Genomic DNA, 18,366 nt, shown 5'->3' with positions numbered 1-18,366 from the left:
GAGCTGGATTATATGCAATGGTAATAAAATAAATGAATCAAGAACATTATTTCTAGCCCAAGATATGTCTGCTTTGAACTTTGGTCATGTTCACTGAGGACAAGTTGCAGCTCTCCTGTTTGTCGTCTTCCTCCTGAGATTCAGAAACTCCTGTGGAAAACATTCTTATGCATTTTTTTTGAGGCAGGATCTGTCTACTATGTATCTCTTCCTGTCCTGGAACTCACTCTGTAGACCAGGCTGGACTTGAATTTATAGAGATCTGACTGCCTCTGCCTCTCGAGTGCTGGGATTAAAGTTACGGAGCCACCACATTGGCACAACATTCCTATTCTTGATAGTAAAAGTGAACAAGACACTGTTGTGAAATAATGCTTTCAGCTATAAGACCCTGCTTGAAGCTGGATTCTGTAATTTCTCTTGACAAGTGACATACAGGATTTTCTTGGTTTTGGTCAAAGCTGGGTACATGATCACCTCAAGTGTGAAGTGTCTGGATGATGTACAAAGTTTAACTTTCTGTATGTGCTTTTTTTTTTTAAAAAAAAAAGATGTGAGTGGAAATTAGCATGAGTTTCCACACCAGGCTCAGGCTAAAGAAAGCTAGAAATATTGATATACAGGAGAGTCTGGAGTCTAGAGCTGTGTTGGTGTTCAGCAGGGGAGGAGTCATGTCAGGATTCAGGAACCATTGTTAAGGGAGTCATAGAGACAGAGACTTCTATCCTACTCCTTGGTCTACATGGACCTGTAAGACGAATTGCTAAATGGTCTTATTAATAAAAAAACCCAGGGCCAGATATTGGAGTGAAAAACTGAAAGATCAGAGGAATAGGACAAGCCAACCTCACCTCACCAACTCCTCACCTTCCAAAGAGACCTACACCCTGCATACCCATGCCTATATGCCTTTCTGTTCTGTCATCTCACTTCCTCTCTCTACTCAGCTACATCACTTCCTGTCTGTCTGTATAGACCTCCAGACCACTATGGTTAGTGCAGGGATTAAAGGCCTGTGCCACCATGCCTGGCTCTGTTCCTAGTGTGGCCTTGAACTCACAGAGACCCTTATCTCTGTCTCCTGAATGCTAGGATTAAAGGTGTGTCCTACCATTGCCTGACTTCTATGTTTAATATAATGGCTGGCTTTTTCCTCTGATTTTCAGATAAGCTTTAATAGGGTGCACAAATAAAATATCACCACATAGACCCATCCACTGTGACCTAGAACAGGGAAGGAAAGGTCCTGGGCCTCAGGGTGGTGACAGAGAAACATCAGTTTTTAATTATTCTCCTCACTGGCTTTTGCTGTCTGTGTTGTCTTGTCATTGGAATTTGTTAATCTGTGTCTGTGAGAAACGCACTTGAAAACTCCTTATATTATCATTGTATTACATTATATTTTCCTACTTAAAAAAGACTTTATGCTTTACCAACTTAAATATAGTTCTTACTCTCTTGAGTTTGCTGTATATTTCTTTTTTAAGATTTATTTTTATTTATGTGTGTGTATGGTATGTATGTGCACAGGTACATGTACATGTGTGTGGGCTCCCACGAAAACCATCAGAGGGTGCCTGCTCCAAGTTATAGGCAGCTGTTACTTGCATGATATGGGCACTGAGAGCCAAACTCCTGCCCTCTGAAAGAGGAGCAAGTGCAATTAAATGCTGACCAATCACTACAGCCTTGAGTGTCTATTTGTTATTAACCACAACTATATATTTTGGGGCTATAGGCACCAGTGTTAGGCAATACATTTAGATGAAAGTGATCGGGACATAGGATGCAACTTAAAAAGGAAAGACAGTCTATGAAATGAACAACATCATGAGAAATGATGACTCTGAACCATCTTTTGTTGGAATCAGGAGCTTTAGTCTCCAGTGATCGCAGGCAGGCTGAATTAAGTGCGGCAAAACCGTCTGTGCACCAATAGGAAGAAATTTGGTTGAGGTTCCTTGGAGGATTTTCAGTACTATGGTAGCTTACTTTCATCTTGCATTTGCTGTATTATTGGGTGGGCATCAACAGAGACAGGAGAAATAGCACTTAGTGCCACAAATGGCCACCTTTCAGCAGCAGTCTCTATATGCACCATGATAAAGGGCTATTTTATCCTTTACAGCTTCAGTCCCAAGACAGCATTTGAAATATTGCTAGCAAGTATTTGTTGATTTAAATGCAAGAGCAAGTAAGCCATAGTAACTCAATAAAATACATATTTTTGTCTCTAGATTAAATGACAGGAGAAAAAGAACCAAGAGGGTTAGGAATCTTCAGAAAGTTTATACAGTTAATATTCAGTAAAACGAGGATTTGCACATGATTATGGCCAAGTTTTTTTTTAAATTTTTTTTTGTGCCACAGCTTACTCATTTTTAAAATAAGGATTATGATACAAATATTAGAGTGATTTTGCAACAATGAAGAGAGAGATGTGCACAGTTCTCAATGAAGCATCTGGTCTATATAAAATCCCTTATAAATGTCAGTTTCTCCAGCTTCCTTCTGCTTACTAACTCACTTGCTCCAATGTTTTGCTAGTAATTAATTCATAATATATAGTTGCTGCTTGGTTGATATTAGAATTTTTAATTAGCTACAGCTAATTGTATAGGAATATGCTTGTTGACTTTAGGTAACATTCCTATTTACTTCTCTTTCTGTTGGCCATCTCAATGAAGAAGTTGTCTGTTTCAAGTCCCAGTTTAAATCTTGACTTCGGAAGTTACTACTTATGTAATCCTGACTAAGTTACTGTGCCTCCATTTCTTCACCTGTGAGATGGCCCCAGTGATACAATGATGACAGAAGTAACTGCTTCATGTGTTATTATTATTATTTGTGAGAACTGAAGAAGTCAATATTTGTCAAGATTTACGGTTCGGCACAGATGAAAAAAACGAACATGAACTTGTTGGATTTTGTTACTCTTGTCTTATTTCAGGTATTCACATTATTAGACAGATGCACATTCACATTATTAGACAGATGCACATTCACACAGACAAACAGACGCACACTGACTCTGAGTGATAGCTCCACACAGGGCTCCTTGAGCACACACTATCAATATGTGTCCGTTTTCAAATGGCATTTATAAATGGGCACCCAAAATTCTCCCAAGCAAGGGAGAGGGAGTCAAATGCCAAAAACCAATGAAATAATATGAAGGGTAAAACAGCATCTGACACGATCAGGAGACGGAGAGTGAAGGGCAGGGTAGCATCTCGGGCTGCACACTCTGCTGCCCTTTCCCCCGTGGAGCGGCTGAGTTAAGGTGGAGTGTCATCTTTACCTTTGAATTTTGCTGCATTTGTCAGTTTGTGTCACAACCTTAACATTATTTAAATGTACTTTTTTGTATTTAATATTCATTTTCAGGTGTTCAAGCCATAATTTCTGTTAGTAAAAGTGACATTTCTTAAAGTTCATTATTTTTTCCACATAGAAATCTCAGACATTAAAAAAAAAACAGACTTTAAATAATAGAACAGAAGTGTCTCAGGCTAACAGCCACCCTATGATTTGTCATTTTAGGACTTGAGGACTTGGGAGAAATAAGTTTGATAACACTTGAGTCATTTAGCTTTGTGATTAGAGACCCGGCAGTCAGCGCTGCTCTTCTTATTCAGGGGAGGCTTAGAGGCTGTGCCGGCTGCCTCTTTCTGCTTGACATTTTCAAGCCAAGATGCACTATATAAAATGTCCATTAAATTTGCCAAGGATTTCAAGCTATCATGGCTATGTATCTTGATGATAATCAAGAATGTGGCAACAATTAGACAGTATCCATCTGTGAGGTTTAGGTAAAGTATTCAGCTTAAATTCTCAAAGTAATCCACTCACAGAAAGCAAAGTGGGTAATCTTTAATGCTCAACAAGAATTTAGACTTGTCGAAATGCACCATGGGAAGAAACACAAGCAAATATCAACAAATGATAGATGCTGGGAAAGGGTCTTTCTCATCAGATTTTATTGCTTATTTATAAAGAACATTAATTTTTGTCTCTTATCTCTTTCTTTTAGCATTTTATAGATGTTTGAAAACTCACCCCAGGAGTACACAGGATTTTACATGTGTCCTTTTTTTTTTTTTTTTTTTGCATACATTGACCACATCATCATTTCAGAATTACGCTGTATCTTTCAGTTATTACAATCTGACAGATGCCATTTGTCATTAATGATTACAGTGGTAAGGGCACAGAAAAAGGGAACAATTAAAAAGCTACTCCATATTGATGCTGATGCTACGCTGCTGTGGAATGGACAACAGGAGTAGTGTTGATTTGACAGTCTGTGGTGTTTGTTTACATCCTAACCCCACTGAACCATTTTCTTTTTGCTTAGAGAGAATTTTGAATCATGTTAATTTAGAAATCTGAGAGAGAAATCCTTGGATTTTTATACTGATCCATGTTAACAATATTTACAGTTGTCTAACTATAATGAAATGACGCCATCTAAAATCATATAAAACATTAAACTATGGGTTAACCGTTAAAACAATAAAAATAAGGGGCTGGAGAGATGGCCTAGCAGTTCAGAACACTGGCAGCTCTTCCAGAGGACCTACATCTGATTCCCAACAACCACATTGTGGCTCACAAACAACTGTAACTCCAGTTCCAGGGGATCTGATGCCTTCTTCTAGTCTTCATGGGTAGGGCATACTGTGGTCACTTATTCTCTGTATTTTGACTTGGTGTGGAACTGTGTAAAAGTCTTCATCTATTTAAAGGAAATGCTTCTTTGACTGATGAGAGCTATCTTTATCTGTGTATATGATGATATGTATTAAGAATACAGTTAGGAATTATTCTGGTTTACAAATTTGTAGTAATATGCTTTCCTTTAGGTTCCATTACCTCACCAGCCATGGGGAGTTGGATAGATTTTCAGTGCCAGACATGAATTCTCTCCTGTTAATCCAATTAGACAGTGGTTGAATAACCCCAGAATAGAATTGCTACTGTTACCTTGGAGATATCTTCCAGAGCCAGTCATTGTTTTGGTTCATAAGCTTTACATATGGGCACTACTTTTGGTTTCTTTTCTCCCTTGGAAGCTTGCAGAGTACATTCAGATACTGGGAAAGCTAGCCCTCAGGGAGAAGGCCTCCTTTTAAGACTATATTGTTTGCTGGCATTTAAGAACATTAGTTATTTTTATTACTATTTTCTATAGAATCACCCACATACAATGACACCTTGCTGACTTGAATTTTTAATCTTTGTAAAGAAGTAAATTGTTGTTCAAGATGTATTTAAAATGGAGGAAATGTTTTTGATTCATAATTTATTAGGCCTTCAGTTTCTTTTTAATGCTTATTCTTGATAAAATTTTGCCAGTATCATGTTTTTGTTTAGAATAAAGAAGTTTCTTTCAAGAAGGAAAAAATGTACTTCTCAGCAGAGGAAGTGTAACTTTATTCTCTCTCTCTAAACATGTCAAGGCTTTTCTATGAAGCCTTTTATTTTTTGTTTCCAGACAGAAATAATCATGAATATCTATTGTTTTTAACAGGAGCAGCTCTTTGCTCATATTTCTTTTATCTATTTAAATTTTATCCATTTTTCCATATCCAGGTTAAATTTTTCCTCTTGAGGGTTTTGACTTTTAAATCTGTAAGAGTTCCTGTGCACTAGGATGCTAAAGGCCTTTGCAGATTCCACCATTCACTTTTGGACATACTTATTGTCTTGGTTTCTTTTCTATTACTGTGACTAAATGCAATGACCAAGGCAACTTGTAACAGCCATAATTTAATTGGGGGACTTGCTGACAGTTCAGAGGATGAGTCCTTGACCATCATGGCAGAGAACATGTTGTTTGAGCAGTAGCTGAGAGCTTATATGCTGAGAAAACAATCATGAGGTAGAGACAGAGACTAACTGAGGAGGACATGGATGTTTTAAGCCCCATAGCCCACTTCTCAATGACACACCTTCTCCAACAAGGCCACATTGGCTCCTCCTTCCTAAACAGTTCCATCAACTGGGGAACCACACATTAAAACACATGAGTTTATGGGGACATTCTCATTTAATCTGACCATAATTATATATTTAAATATTAGTTATTTTTAAGCCCACATATTATGCTGCCCATTTCTTCCCATAATATTCTTTTTATTTTATATGAAAAGTATAGGTTCTTTATGCCATCTTACAAAACTGCATCTGGGTATGGGTGGCACATGCTTGTGGACTCAATGACTCTAAAGGTTGACATTAGGCTGGACAACATAGTAAGACACCCACTGCAAAACACACAAACAAACAAACAAACAAACAAATAAAAGCAACAAAGAAGGAGCATGGAGGAAGGAAATAAATAAAGGAGAATGAAATAAATAAAAAAAGAAAGAAGAGAAAAGAAATAATGAATGGAGAGGAGAGGAGAGGAAAGAAAGTTGCAAGCATCACTTTAGGGATGCATAGTCTCTATAAATTGAGCACCCTATATCTTTATGTTTAATAAAAGTAACATATATTTTAAACATAATTAGCTGCATGTAGTATCTTTACAGAGGTCTAGCTGTGCTAATACTTTCAGGCAATAGATACAAGATACAGTGTAGTTTGAATCATGTTTGTCATGTGTTATGGGGCAAATTTAACTTTTGAAGTAGAGGTTGGATAGCAAGCATTTTTTAATTATCACCCAGAGCTATTTAACAGTGTATGTCATTTATACAATCTGATCTTCTAGGAATGTACAAAGTAACCCTACAAACTATGAAGCTTAGATGACTGCATGATAGGAGCTTAGATATCATCTTTCTCAGTGACACCTATTATGACTGATCCATCCAGGCAATAATCCCATTTCCCACATAAGCCATGACCAAGCTGGTTTTAGCACATTCTGAGACAAGGGCATGACGTTTCTTTTTTTTTTTTTTTTTTTTTCTTTTTCTCAGTTTTTTTCAAGACAGGGTCTCTCTGTGTAGTTTTGATGCCTGTCCTGGATCTCGCTCTGTAGACTAGGCTGGCCTCGAACTCATAGAGATCTGCCTGGCTCTGTCTGCCTCCTGAGTGCTGGGATTAAAGGTATGCACCACCATCGCCTGGCTTGCATGGCATTTTTTTAAGCTGCGGACTCTTGGGACACACTTTCAAGTAGCCTGCGCATGCCGTGCTTGAATATAGTTTCCAGGGCCCTTCCTGAAGTTTGTTTTTGATTCAGTTTAACTTTAATCTGATCAGGTTTTCCAGATTTAGTTAGATTATTTTCAATATGATTCACATATACACTGCACTGAGATATTTCTGGGTAAAACACCTTAGCTCCATGGGAGAAGAAAAGAAAGTAGTGATCTTTCCACAAAATTTAAAATGAACTGAGCAATATCTAGCTTCTGGAAACAGATGTGTTAAACAATCTCATTATACACTAGATTTCTCATCAGGCCTCAAAATAAAACAAAAGAATTTTTTTTTTTTTTTTTTTTTTTTTTTTTTTTTTTGTGAGCCAGTGAGACCTTGTGGCATGATATGGTGTGGTATTGTAGTGAATTAGGACATGAAATGAAGAGGTCCAATTGCAAGTAAGACATTGCAAAGGGCTCTGGGATAGTCAGCTTCTTCAGACTGATTCATCTCCTTTGCTGGCTCCTTCCTGTGTTGCAAAAAAGGACTTCATATGAGTTCAAAGGATTAATATCCTTATTATTATTAATTACTATAGTTATGAATATCTAAGAGAATATATGAAAACAGTAGTTGTAAAAATCTTTTAAATGACAGTCTTCATGTGTAAGTCAAATTTCAGAGATGGGGCAGAAGAGGAAGCAACTGTCAGTATATTGTTTTTATTCTCTATCACAGAATAACATTTATCAATGAAACATTCATAAAATTCATTAGTTGCCTCTCTACTGTTTTGCTGATAAGTGGAATCAAATATTTTCATTTCTGACATTACTACACAGTTTTTTATGTACATATATATTTCTGTGTATATATGTTCACATGTGTTTGCCGCATGTGCATGTGTATGTGTGGAGGTCAGAAGTTAGCTTCAGATGTTATATTTCAGGGGCCATCTTGATTTTTGGAGATTGAGTCTTTAATTGATCTGGAACTCTCCAATTAGGCTAGACTGCTGTTCATCAAATACTTCATATACAGTGGTGAGTATGTAATTTTTATGTGTATGCATGAGTGTACACACACGGCTGCAGAGGATTCACTGAATATAGAGTCTAAACATGGAAATTCTACACTGATAATTTTTTGCCTTTACTTTTCTATGTTCTCTCCATCTCTGTCTCTGTTGCTCTCTGTCTCTGTCTTTGTCTCTCTGCATATTTGTGAGCCATAGAAAATAAAAGACAACTTTTGGGCATTGTTTCTTCATATGTGTTCCAGGCCATTTGTCTTGGCAGCAAGAGGTTTCATCTGCTAGTCCATCTCCCCAGTCTACACGGTGGTGGCTATTAATACTCAAAAGAAAGGAAAAAAGATACAAAATAGTAACTAAGTGCATTCATGGCACCTTATAACACTACGTCAAACAGAATAGTAATGATGACTGCTTAGCTAGCAAATGTTATTAAGGAGGTATAAATTTAACAGGTGAAATGTTTGTGGTCCTTTTAAATTTGTTAGTATACATTGACTGGATCAAGTGATAGTTGTTATATTGATACTACCATTCAAGTACATTAAGCCTTTTGATGATATTCACCACACATTACAGAGCCATGTCTATTCTCTTCCAACTTACCCCTTTCCATTCTCAAAATATCCACTTTACTTATAAGTCACATATATAAATGTCTATGTAAATAGGTGTGTGTGTGTGTGTGTGTGTGTGTGTGTGTGTGTGTGTGTGTGTGTGATGTGTAGGTTCTACTAATGAAAGAAAACGGAATATTTGTCTAAGTTTGACTTAGTTCACTTAATAGATCAGGTTTACCTCCATCGTTTTATTGACTGAACCAAACTCCATTGTGCAGATATACCATTATTTTCCATTCATTCATCTGTCGGTGTCTAATTTATTTGGCCACTTGACTATTGTGAATAGTGCCACAATAAACATAAACAAGCAGAAATCTCTCTAGTAATGAGTCTTAGATTCCTTAGGCATATTCCCAGAAGTGGTGGAGCTAGGTCACAAGACAGCTATGTTTTGTTTTCTTGAGGAAACGTACCCGGATTGGCTGCACTGGTTCTATTCCACCGGCAGTGTGTAAGGATTCCTTTACAGTGACATCTTTACTATATTGTTCCTTCCTTTCTTAATGATAGCCAGTCTCACTGGGAATAGAAGAGTCTAAGTTTATTTTTGATTTGCATTTCCCTGACTCTACAGGTGTTGGAAATTTTATTTTATTTTAACTGTGTGCATGTGTGTGTGTGTGTGTGTGTGTGTGTGTGTGTGTGTGTGTGTGTGTGTGCAGGTGCCTGCAGAGGCCAGAAGAGGCCTGTTGTTGGAGTTATAGGCAGTTTGACCCACCAGAAATGGGTTCTGGGCACTGAACTCAGGTCCTCTGCAAGAGTAGTACATATTTTTAACCACTGAGTGATGTATCTCTAGTTCTGGACATTTCCTCCATATGTTTATTGACCAGCTGTTTGTCATCTTTTGAAAAGGGAGTATTTGTTTTTAGTTTACCACAGATTGATTTGATTATTTGCCTTCTTGGTGCTTAAAACTTTAGTTCTTTTTAGTTTAGAAGCTAGTCCTCTGTCAAATGTGTGGCAGCAAAGACTTTCCTCCTATCCCCTCTCTTTATTCTGCTGATTGTTTTGTATGCTGCACAGAAGCATTTTAATTCCATGCAATCTCATTTTGTCAATTATTGCTATTTCCTTTTTCTTATTTTTTTCATTTATTTTTACATACCAACCAGTTTCCATTCTCTCCTTACTTCCTGTTCCCTCCCTCTGCCTCCTGTCTATATCCTTCCCCATTTCCATTCAGAAAGGGGCAGGCCTCCCATGGGAGTCAACAAAGCATGTCACATCACCTTGAGGCAAGATCAAGCTCCTCTCCCTGTATCAAGGCTGGGTAAGGCATCTCTTCATGAGGGATAGGTTATAAAAAGACAGCTCATATGCCAAGGATAGATCCTGATCACACTGCTAGGGTCCTACAAACAGACCAAGCTACATAACTGTCATCAACATACAGAGGGCCTAGGTTGGTCCCATGCAAGCTGCCAATCTAGAGTACCTGAGCTCCCATTAGCTCAAGTCAGCTGTCTGTGGATTTCCCTGTCATGGCCTTGACCCCCTTTCATCATACAATCCCTCATTCCTCTCTTCAACTGTTCTGGAGTTCTGCCCAGTGCTTGGCTGAGGAAGGATCTCTGCATCTGCTTCCATCAGTTACTGGATCAAGGCTCTCTGTTGACAATTAGGGTAGTCACCAATCTGATTATAGGAGAAGGACAGCTTACGCACCCTCTCCACTATTGCTAGGAGTCTTAGCTGGGGTCATCCTTGTGGATTCCTGGGAATTTCCCTAGCATCAGGTTTCCCCTTAACCCCAAAATGGCCCCCTCTATCAAGATATCTTTCATTACTCTCCCCTTCCATCCTTCTCCCAACTCAACCAACCTGATCCCTCATGTTCCCATCCTCCATGCCCTTTATTCACCTCCAGTTTAACCAGGAGATCTCATCTATTTCCCCTTTCCAGGGAAATCTACCTGTCCCTTAGGGTCTTTGTTACTTAGCTTCTCTGGGGTTATCCTTTGCTTTACATCTAATATTCACTTATGAGTGAGTACATACCATGTTTGTCTTTCTGGATCTGGGTTACCTCACTCAGGATGATTTTTTTCTAGTTCCATCAATTTTCCTGCAAATTTCATGATGTCATTGCTTTTTACTGCTGGATAATATTCCATTATGTAACTGTACCTACTGCTGGATAATATTCCATTATGTAACTGTACCACATTTTCTTTATCCACTCTTTGGTTGAGGGACATTTAGGTTGTTTCCGGGTTCTGTTTATTATGAATAGGGTTGCTTTAGATATAGTTGAACAAGTGTCCTTGTGGTATAACTGAGCATCCTTTGGGTATATGTCCAAGATTGGTATAGCTGGGTCTTGAGGTAGATTGATTCCCAATTTTCTGAAAAAACACCATATTGATTTCCAAAGTGGCTGAGTAAATTTGCACTCCCACCAGCAGTGGAGGAGTGTTCCCCTTACTCCACAGCCTCTTCAACACAGGCTATCTTTAGCATTTTTTTTTATGTTAGTCATTCAGTCAGGTGTAAAATGGTATCTCAGAGTCATTTTGCTTTGCATTTCCCTGATAGCTAAGGATGTTGAACAATTCTCTAAGTGTTTCTTGGGCATTTGAGATTCTTCTGTTGAGAATTCTCTGTTTAAATTTGTACCTCATTTTTAATTGGATTATTTGGTATTTTGATGTCTAGTTTCTTTAATTCTTTATATATTTTGGAGATCAGCCCTCTGTCAGATGTGAGGTTGGTGAAAATCTTTTCTCATTCTATATGCTGTTGTTTTGTCTTATTTACAGTATCCTTTGACTTACAGAAGCTTTTAAGTTTCAGGAGGTCTGATTCATTAATTGTCAATCTCAGGGTCTGTGCTACTGGTATTATATTCAGGATAGTCAGTTTCCTGTGCCAATGTGTTCAAGACTACTTCCTACTTTCTTTTCTATCAAGTTCAGTGTAACTGGATTTATTTTGAGGTCTTTGATCCACTCGGACTTGAGTTTTGTGCATGACAATAGATATGGACTTATTTGCATTCTTCTACATATAAACATCCAGTTATACCAGCACCATTTGTTTTCTTTTTTCTATTATATAATTTTGGCTTCTTTGTCAAAAATCAGTTGTTCATAAGTATGTGGATTTACATCAGAGTCTTCAGTTTGATTCCATTTGATGCATCAGTTTGTTTTTATGCCAATTATGCTGTTTTCATTACTATAGCTCTATAGTAGAGCTTGAAGTCAGGATTGGTGATACCTCTGGAAATTTCTTTATTATACAATATTGTTTTAGATATCCTGTTTTTTTTTCATATGAAGTTGAGTATTTTTCTTTCAAGGTCTTTGAAGAATTGTCTTAGAGTTTTGTTGCGGATTGCATTGAATCTGTAGATTGCTTCTGGTAAGATGGCCATTTTTACTATGTTAATTCTACTTATCTAAGAGCATAGGAGATCTTTCATTTTCTGATATCTTTTTCAATTTCTTTCTTCAAAGACTTAAAATTCTTGTCATACAGGTCTTTCACTTGTTTGGGTAGAGTTACACTAAGATATTTTATATTATTTGTAGCTATTGTATAGGGTGCTGTTTCTCTGATTTCTTTCTCAGCCCATTTATCATTTGTATATAAGAGGGCTACTGGTTTTTTTGTTGTTGTTTTTTAGTTAATATTTTATGCAGCTGAAGGTGTTTATTAGTTGTAGGAGTTCCCTGGTAGAATTTTTGGGGTCACTTATGTATATTATCATATCGTCTACAAATAGCAAGGTTGACTTCTTCCTTTCCAATTGGTATCCCCTCGATCTCCTTTTCTTGCCTTATTGCTCTAGCTAGAACTTCAAGTATTATATTGAATAGAAGTGGAGAGAGTGGACAGCCTTGTCTTGTTCCAGATTTTAGTGGAATTGCTTTGCATTTCTCTCCATTAATTTGATGTTGGTTGTTGGCTTGCTGTCTATTGCTTTTATCATGTTTAACTATGGTCCTTGTATCTCTAATCTCTCCAGAACCTTTAGCATGAAGGGGTGCTAGATTTTGTCATAGTCCTTTTCAGCATCCACTGAGATGCTCATGTGGTTTTTTTTTTCTTTCAGTTTGTTTATATGGTGTATTACATTGACAGATTTCTGTATGTTGATCCATTCCTAGATCTGTGGGATGAAGCCTACTTGATCATGGTGGATGATTTTTTTTTATATGTTCTTGAATTCAGTTTGCCAGTATTTTATTGAGTATTTTTTTGCATCAGTGTTCATGAGGGAAACTGGTCTGTAATTCTTTTTTTGTTGCATCTTTGTGTGGTTTGTGTATCAGGGTAACCATGGCTCATAAAAAGAATTTGGCAATGTTTCTTCTGTTTCTATTGATTCAAACAATTTGGGGAGTATTGGAATTAGCTCTTCTTTGGAATTTTGATATAATGCTGAGCTGAAATCACCTGACCCTAGGCTTTTTCTTTTTCTTTTGCTTGGGAGACTTTTAATGACTGTTTCTATGTCCTTAAGGATTATAAGCCACTTAAACTTTTTTTTTTTATCCAATATTGATTTAATTTTGGTATGTGGTACCTATCAAGAAAATTGTCTATTTATTTTAGATTTTCCAATTTTATGGAGTACAGGTTTTTGAAGTATGACCTAGTGATTCTCTGGATTTCTTCAGTGTCTGTTGTTATGTCCCCCTTTCATTTCTGATTTTGTTAATTTAGATGTTCTCTCTCTGTCTTTTGGTTAGTTTAGGTAAGAGTTTGTCTCTCTTGTTAATTTTCTCAAAGAACCAAATCTTTGTTTCATTTATTCTTTATATTGTTCCTTTTGTGCCAATTTTATTGATTTCAGCTCTCAATGTGATTATTTCCCGGCATCTATTCTTCCTGGGTGACTTTGCTTCTTCTTGTTCTAGAGCTTTCAGATGTTCTGTTAAGTCACTGATATGAGATTTCTACATATTCTTTATGTGAGCACTTAGTGCTATGAATTTCCCTCTTAACACTACTGTCACAGTGTCCCATAAGTTTAGATATGTTGTGGATTCATTTTCATTCAATTCTAGGAAGTCTTTAATTTCTTTATTTCTTCCTTGACCCAGTGGAGTTCAGTTGAGAGATTTTGTAGTTTGTGTTGTTGTTGAGCTCTAACTTTAACCCATAGTGACCTGGTAAGACACATGGGGTTATCTGATTGAGATTTTCATTATGACCGAGTATGTGGCCAGTTTTAGAGAAAGTTCTATGGGATACTGAGAAGAAGGTACATTCTTTTGTGTTTGAGTGAAATGTTCTGTAGATGTCTATTAGGTCTGTTTTAGTCATAACAATTGCTTGTTTCTCTTTTAAGTTTCTGTCTGGCATATCTGTTCATTGGTGAGCATCGAGTGTTGAAATCTCTCATTGTTAATGTGTGGGGATTGATGTATGGTTTAAGTGTTAGTAATATTTCTTTTGCAAATGTGCGTGCCCTTGTATTTGGGGCACAGGTGTTCAGAATTAAAACTTAATCTTGATATATTTTTCCTTCAATGAATATGAAATGTCCTTCTCCATCTCTTTTGATTAATTTTAGCTTGAAGTCTATTTTGTTAGATATTAAAATAGCTACAGTGGCTTGCCTCTTAGGTCCATTTAATTGGAAAATCTTTTCCCAACCCTTTACTCTGAGGTAATGTTTGTCTTTGATGTTGAGATGTGTTTCTTGTATGCATCAGAGGGATGAATCCTGTTTTCATATCCATTCTGTTAGCCTGTGTCTTTTTACTGGTGAATTCAGTCCATTAATATTAAGGGATAATGACCAATCATTACTAATTCTTGTTATTTTTTGGTTTTGGTGTTGTTGTTGTTGGTGGTGGTGGTAGTGTGTGTGTGTTTCCCTTCTTTGGGTTTTGCTGGTGTGAGATTATCTACTGCCTGTATTTTCATGGATGAAGCCAGCTTTCTGGGGTTGGAGTTTTCCTTCTAGTACTTTCTATAGAGGTGGATTTGTGGATAGGTATTGTTTAAATCTGGCTTTTTCATTAAATATCTTTTTTTTCCATCTATCTTGATTGAAAGTTTTGTTGGGTATTGTAATGTGGGCTGGTATGCATTGTCCCTTAGTGTCTATAAAATACCTGTACTGGACTTTCCTTTAGAGTTTCCATTGAGAAATCAGGTGTAATTTCCATAGGTCTGCCTTTATATGTTAGTTGGCCTTTTTCCTTTGTAGCTCTTAATATTTAATATTTGTTCTTTTTTCTGTATGTTAGTGTTTTGAATATTATGTTGAAAGGAGACTTTTTTTTTCTTTGATCCAGCCTATTTAGTTTTAAGTAAGCCTTTTGTACCTTTATAGGCATGTCCTTCTTTAGGTTGGGAAAGTTTTCTTCCATGATTTTGTTGAATATGTTTTCTGTGCCTTTGAGCTGGAATTCTTCTCCTTCTTATATCCCTATTATTCTTAGGTTTAATCTTTTCACAGTGTCCCAGATTTTCTGGATGTTTTGTGTTAGGAATTTAATGGATTTAAGATTTTCTTTGACTGATGAATCTGTTTCCTCTATCATGTCTTCAATGCCTGAGATTCTCTCTTCCATCTCTTGTATTCTGTTGGTGATGCTTGCATCTGTAGTTTCTATTCACTTCCTCATATTTTCCATTTCTACAATTCCTTTGGTTTATGTTTTCTTTATTGTTTTTATTTCCATTTTCAAGTCTTGAACCATTTACTTTACCTGTTTGATTGTTTTTCCTTGGCTTTCTTTAAGGAATTTATTGATTTCTTCCATTTTTTTGTCTTCTCAATTCTTTAAGGGAATTTTTATTTCCTCTTTAAGAGACTCTATTATCTTCATGAAGTTATTTTTAAGGTTGTTTTCTTGTGTTTTAGGTGCATTGGAATGTTCAGGTCTTGCTGTTTTAGGATTGCTGGGTTCTGGTGGTTCTGTTTAGCTCTTTTGGTTGTTGAATATATTTTTACACTGGCATTTACTCATCAGTCCTTCTAAGTGGTGTGGGCTGTGCCTTTATATCTGTAGTCTGTTCTTCCAAGTGGTGTGGGTTGTACCTGTACCTGTTCTTCCAATTATAGTGGTTTGCACATGTGCCTATGTAGTTTGCTGGCGTGGCAGGGGAGGGTTGGTTATGGTGAGGATGTTCAGGAACATAGGGTTGTGTGGAGGAGTGGGTCTCAGAGGGACAGAGTGCAGAAGGTAGCAGAGGTGGTGGTGCAGCCTGGAGGAAGGTCTGTCACCTGCTTGCAGGCTTTAGAGTTGGGGGTGGTGCCTAGCTGGCACTTAGATGGGAGTGGAATGGGCATGGAATGTGTCTTGGGGTTTAGGGTCTGGAATTTGAAGCAGTCCATCTGAGAGGCTAGTTACTCACCTGTTTTTCCAACTGGTGTGGTTTGCCTATATAGTCATTGGGTTTGTGGGGGAGGTCTAGTTGCTCGCAGGGAAGGATGTTTAGGTACACGCAGTTGGGTGGCAGAGTAGTTCTTGGAGGGACAGTGTCCAGTGGGTAGTGGGGGTGGGGGTGCAGCCTGGAGACATGTCTTTCACCTGCTTGCCAGCTGGTGGGGACTCTTACTGCTATTTCTTGAGCTGTTTGGAGTCTCTCTCAGAAACTCTTGCCCATGCCTATGTCTTGAAGTGCTTTCCTTGAGCAGTTTAGATTTTCTGGTCTTGCATTAAGGTCTTTGAATTGATTTTTATGCAAGGTAAGATAGAGAAATCTAATTTCATTCTTCTACACGTGGATATCTGGCATTCCCAGAACCATTTGTTGAGGAATCTGTCTTTTCCCAGAGTATATCTTTGATGCCTTTGTTGGAAGCCGGGTGGCTCTAGCAGTGCATGTCTATTTCAGGATCCTTTACCCTCTTGCATTGGCCTGCATGGTTTTGTGCCATTGCCTGCTCGTTTTGTACTGTGCTTCTGGAGTTGGGTTGAAACCAGGCATTTTGACTCTGCATCATTGCTCTTTTTGCTCAGGTTGCTTGGCTATCTAGTTCTCTTCCACATGAATTTAGGACCACGTCTCCATTTCTGTGAGTGATACCATTTCTGTTTTATTCAGGTTGCAATGAATGTGTAGACTGCTTTTATTATATAGCCATTCTCACAACATTAATTCTTTCAATTCACATAAAATATTTATAGTTTTTAAAGGTTCTGCAAGTTTAATGTACAGTTTCTCCTTTTCATAACGTTTCTATTGTGTATATACTATACATTTTCAAATTTCAGAAGAGGAAATGCTATCTGGGAGAATTTATTTATTTGGCTGAAGACCCTATGTCTGCTTATAGGAGAATTGTAATTCAAACCAAAGCTGTTGGGCTATGATTTGTGCTATTTCCATGCTACTATTTAGTTTCTATCCATATCCTTTCATGTATGGAAACAATTCTGAGTAAAGTTTGTGAAAATAATCTTCAAAATAGCTACCTGAGTCATCATCAAATGTAGGGTACAGAATACATTTCCAAAATTTGAAAACAATTCATATTGTTTCTTCCAAAGTGTAGTTTACAGACCAACAACAATGGTATCATATGGATTCCTGTTAGAAATGTAGAGTTGCAGGGACCTACTCAGCATACTGAATGAATTCCAATGTGTATTTGCAATAGTACAAAATTTCAAGTATTTCACAGACTGTAGAGGTGCTGGTTTCCATGAAAGAGTAGTTTTATCAATGTGGGTAAAATAGCTTATTTGGCACCCACAGCACTAGTGGTGCAGACACTGGTCTTGATTGGAGAAATTCATTGGTTCTTCATAAATATCCAAGATCAGAAAGAAGACTCAGTGTCTCACTAGCTCCACTTCACTTAAGGGAAAATTAGTATTAGAAATAAACTGTGGTCGTATTGTCTGACTATTACATATTTGGCAATCACTGCATTTGCAAAAGATGTACATAAAAGTTACCAGTTTTATTTTTAACTCCATGCCACTGTCTTGTCAGTAGCAGTTCAATCACTAAGAAGTGGCCCCAGTGCTTGTTCCTCCCCTACGTGTGCACTGTTCCTTGATTCCAATCTTCATCACTGTTTTAACTCATTGTATTTTCGTAAATTCCAAATGACAAGTAGGCTCTGCCTTTAACAGAGTTTTGGTGTCAGCCATGAAAAGGGCCAGAGCATGCAAAAAGCCACACATTCTTTTAAAATGAAACAGTTCTAAGCATTGTGTGGACTCCTGGCACAACATGGCTAAATATCCAGGCACATGCCTGCATAGTACTGCATGTTCTGCCAAATGGAGAGAGAACAAAAGGAATCAAATCATACAAATATACTGCTAAGCATTAAGTTTTATAAGATACAACATAGCTGCTTTGGAAAAAACATAAGAACATGATTCAAAGAATATATTTAAATTCTTTTCCATAAGAATATGTATCTAATTTGCTTTTATGAAAGCATGTCTTTAGTAGTGAGGAGTTTTTCATTGGCTAAGGCTATTTTGGCATATTTATGGTATAAAGGTGATTAGAATAATGTTTGCATTTGTTTCCCACTGAAATTTAAAATAAGTAGAAGATATACAGTTTGCAGCATAAAATCATTGCCTCTTTAAGGATACACTCCCTTAAAGAACACATAATTCAGTATATGAAAATTCAAAGTGACTAACCTATAATCATGGAGGAATTATTCATGTT

This window comes from Peromyscus leucopus, chromosome 4 (assembly GCF_004664715.2).
Source record: "Peromyscus leucopus breed LL Stock chromosome 4, UCI_PerLeu_2.1, whole genome shotgun sequence".
Taxonomy (NCBI): domain Eukaryota; kingdom Metazoa; phylum Chordata; class Mammalia; order Rodentia; family Cricetidae; genus Peromyscus; species Peromyscus leucopus.
This window is presented reverse-complemented; position numbering follows the sequence as displayed.